We start from the raw sequence: 4,401 nt of genomic DNA on the forward strand, positions 1-4,401 counted from the left end.
GGGAGGCCTGGTCCTGTGTGAGTGAGTGGGAACGCGGGAGGCCTGGTCTGCTGTTACAGCTTCTTTCATTTTACAGTGTTCCAAGACTCCCCCAGGGCATCCCATGGTATTTAATTCCTTTTTGTGGATGAACATGATTGTACATATCCAGTGCATTTTATTCATTCATTGGTCAGTTGATAAACATTTAGTCGACTCCCCTTGTTGGCTGTTGTGAGTGATGTGATGATGAGCGCTGTGCACAGGTCTGTGGGTGGACGTGTGTTTTCATTTCTCTTGGGTTTATATCTAAGAGTGGAATTGCTGGGTCACATGTTTACTCTATTTGACAACTTTTAAGGTAATTTAAAAGTTGTTTTGCAAAGCAGCTGCACCATTTTATATTCTTATCAGCAGCGTATCTCTGTATCTTCACTGACATTTGTTATCCATCTTTTTTTAATAGCCATTCTAGTGGCTGTAAAGTGATACCTCCCTGCAGTTTTGATTTACAAGCTGCCTATGGCTGACAGTGCTGGGTGTCTTTTCAGGGACTCACTGGTGATTTGTATATGTCCTCTCTGCAGAAATGTCCCTAGAGTCTTTGTCCATAGTTTCACTGGATTACTTTCACTGAGTCTAAGAGTTCTTTGGATTTGCATGAGATTGGTCTCTTATCAGATGCGTTTTGTATTTGCTCTCATTGTAGGTTTTCTTTCTCTTGACTGTATCCTTTGGAAAACTAAAGTGTTTCATTTTGATGAAATCTTGATTGTTTTTGTCCATTGCACTATATCTAAAAAGATTTTTATCTCTCCAAGATCATAAAGATTTACTCCTGTATTTCCTCATAAGAGTTTTTAGTTTTAGCTCTTACACTTAGTCTGTGATGCATTTTGAGTTAATTTCGATGATGTGAGATGGAAGTCCAGATTCATTCCTTTGTATCCACTTGTCCCAGCACATTTGTTGGAAAGAATCTTCCCCCGTAAATGATTTTGGCATCCTTACCAAAAATCAATTGACCGTAATACATGAGAGTTTATTTTTTCATCTATTTCTTTGATCAGTATTTCTGTTCTTAGATTGTTACCAAACTGTTATGATTATTATAGCTTTATATTAAGTTTTGAAATTGGAAATCAAGAGTCTTCCAAATTTTTTCTTCTTTTTCACGATTGTTTGGGCTATTTGGAGTCCCTTGAAATCTCAATAGAATTTTAGGATCAGCTTGTTAATTTCTGCAAAAATTCTAGCTAGGAGTTTGATAGGGATTGCAGTGAATCTGTAGGTCAGTTTGGTCAATATTGCCATCATAACTGTATTAAGCCTTCCAGCCCAGCAAAATGTGATGTTTTTCTGTTTACTTTAATTTTTTCCAACAAGTTTTTAGTTTTCAGAGTTAAGTTTTACACTTTGCTGAATTTATCTAAGTATTTTACTTTCTTGATGCTATTGTAAATGGAATTGTTTTCTCATTTCGTTTTGGGGTCATTCATTCACTGGTGGATTTTCTCCTACCTCTGCTGTCCGCATAAAACCAAGACTCTTCTCCTCAGCCCACTTAGTGTGAAGAGGGTAGAAACCTTTATGATGATCCACTTCTGCTTGATGAATAGTAAATATATTTTTATTCCTTATGATTTTCTTTTCTTTTTTTTTTTTTTTTTTTTTGAGACGGAGCCTCAAGCTGTCCCCCTGGGTAGAGTGCCATGGCATCATGCTCACAGCAACCTCCAACTCCTGGGCTCAAGCGAGTCACCTGCCTCAGCCTCCCAAGTAGCTGGGACTACAGGCGCCCACCACAACACCTGGCCATTTTTTGGTTGCAGCCATCATTGTTTGGCAGGTCCAGGCTGGATTTGAACCTGCCACCTTAGGTGTATGTGGCTGGCGCCTTAGCTGCTTGAGCCACAGGCGCCGAGCCCCTTATGATTTTCTTAATAAGGTTCCCTTTATTGCAAAGCTTACTTTATTGTAAGAATACAGTATATACATGTTAACCTACAAACTATGTTTCAGCCAACTGCTGTGTTATCAGTATCTTGTCAACAGTAGGCTATTAAGGTTTTGAGGAATCAAAAGTTAAATGCAGATTTTCAGCTTCATGGGGGTGGCGCCTGTGGGCTGTCCACCATGTTGTTCAAGGACCTATTGCACGATTGATTTTGTACGTTAATGTTGTGTATTGCGACCTTGCTGAGCTCGTTTGCTACCTCTGATAGTTTTTCAGTGGGTTCCTTTGGATTTTCTGTATGTAAGATCATGTGATCTACGAATAGCTATAGTTGTACTCCTTGTTTTCTAATTTGTATTCCTTTGATTCTGTTTTCTTGCCTTCTGGCCCTGGCTGGAAGCTCCAGCACAGCGCTGCGTGGGAATGGTGGGAGTGGACGTCCTTGCCTTGCTGCTGATCCCCGGGAGGAGTTTGCTCTCTCATCACTGTCGTGAGGTCAGACTGAGGAAGGTCCCTTCTGGGCCTGGTTTGTTTGAATGTTTTTAAGAGGAAAGGGTGTTGGATTTTGTTAAGGGCTTTTTCTGCATTAACTGAGATGATCACGATTCTTTATTCTATTGATAATGGTATATTACATTAATTGATTTTTTGATATTAAACCTTTCCCACAATCCTGGAAAAAATCCCATTTGGTCATGGTATATAATCCTTTCCATATCTTTCTTTTGATTTTTTCTGTATTATTTCTGTGTTCTCTGCTTTATTAATTTCTACCGTAATTCTTTCCTTTTACTTATTTTAGGTTTAGTTTAGACTTTTGTTTTTCAAGGGTCTTAAGGTGGAGAGTTAATTATGGATTTGAAGTGATTTTCCTTTCTTAATGGATAGAAATTTCCCTCTAAGCACTAGTTTAGCTGCATGTAACATTTTAGTATCTGGTTGTTTTTCTTTTTGCAGTTTCTGGCCAGGGCTGGGTTTGAACCTGCCACTTCTGGCATAGGGGGCCAGTGCCCTACTCCTTTGAGCCACAGGCACCACCCCCAACATTTTAGTGTCTTTCATTCATCTTTTTTTTTTGAGACAGAGTCTTACTTTGTTGCCCAGAGTAGAGTGCTGTGGTGTCACAGCTCATAGTAACCTCAAACTCTTGGGCTCAAGTGATCCTCTGGCCTCAGCCTCCCAGGTAACTGGGACTACAGGCACCTGCCATAACACCTGGCTATTTTTAGACATGGGGGTCTCACTATTACTAAGGCTGGCCTCAAACCTGTGAGCTCAGGCAATCCACCTGCCTCGGCCTCATAGATGGGATTACAGGCATGAGCCACTGTGCCTGGCCCCACTCATTCTTATTTTTATTCATCTCAAAGTATTTTCTAGTTTCCCTTGTGATTTTTTTCACTGACTCATTTGATATTTAAGAGTCTGTTGTTTAATTTCCACATTACTTTTGAATTTCTAAGATTTCTTTCTATTGCCAATTTCTACTTTTATTCCATAATGGTTAGCATTGATTTTACTTCTTCAAAATTTTTTATTTTTATGGCCTAGCAAAGTGGCCTACCCTAGAGAATTTTTCACGTGCACTTGAGAAAAATGTGTATTCTAGTATTGGCTGGAGCATCTCGTGAGTGTCTGTGAGGTTTTCTTGGTTTGCAGTGTAATTCACATCTTCTGCTCCTTTGTTCAAATTCTGCCTAGTTGTTGTAGCTATTACTGAAGATGTAATTTTGAATTATCCCCCTGTCACTCCTCAGTGTGTATCTTCCTTTCACACCTGTCAGTTTTTGCTTTATGTGTTTTGGGGCTCTATTGTTAGGTGCACATGTATTTATATTTGTTATATATTCTTAATGGATTGATTCTTTTATCATTATAAAATGTCCCCCTGTATCTCTGGTAATATTTTTTGTCTTAAGTTTCTTTTATCTGATATTATTGATAGTACAGCCCTTCCAGCTAGCTTATTGTTGCTGCTAGCATAAATATATTTTTCCTTCCTTTTAATCTTTTTATATCTTTGAATCTGACATGTTGTCATATACTATAAGAGACATATTGTGGGTATAAGATTAATGTGAGGCCCACTCAAGCATCTTGCATTGCTGACACTGTGACTATGTGTCAGGAGTACGATGACACATCTGGGGATTTCTAAGTCTGTCTTGGGGATTTCCAGGAAATCCCATTGATGCAACTCTTGGAAACCTTAAAGAAAAGCTTAAAGAATAGCTTACACTCCCTTTCTGAAAGGAAAACCTGGACTGAATGCAAGTATAAGAAAGGAGAAGGAATCCCCCAAACTCTGAGAGTAGTGTCATCAGATCCCTGACCACACATGCCCTGCCACCTGCTGCTTTTGCTGTCTGTCTTGTCATAGTGCTACATCAGTCAGTGTCTAAGGCTCATCTTTGATTCAGGTTGTACCAAGGTACCAAGTTGATCCATTCACGTTTAGTGTTGTT

The 4,401-nt window shown here is 39.2% G+C and overlaps 1 protein-coding gene across 6 annotated transcripts in view; it reads left to right on the top strand.

Annotated features, from left to right (window-relative positions):
- Positions 1-4,401, top strand: part of SCLY (selenocysteine lyase) — a 28,749-nt gene that overhangs the window by 3,254 nt on the left and 21,094 nt on the right. For 2 of the 6 annotated variants that reach the window (XM_023518258.1, XM_023518259.1), the window contains exon 2: positions 2,337-2,431. The exons of 3 other annotated variants lie outside the window; for them this stretch is intronic. The gene's annotated coding sequence lies outside the window, so the exon portion shown is untranslated. Of the gene's footprint in view, positions 1-1,983; positions 2,432-4,401 lie in introns of those variants that run through there. One more of the 6 variants, XM_023518257.1, reaches the window with a different exon arrangement.

The sequence above is a fragment of the Otolemur garnettii genome, unplaced genomic scaffold, assembly GCF_000181295.1.
Source record: "Otolemur garnettii isolate 467f Iridium unplaced genomic scaffold, OtoGar3 scaffold00133, whole genome shotgun sequence".
NCBI classification, from domain to species: Eukaryota; Metazoa; Chordata; class Mammalia; order Primates; family Galagidae; genus Otolemur; species Otolemur garnettii.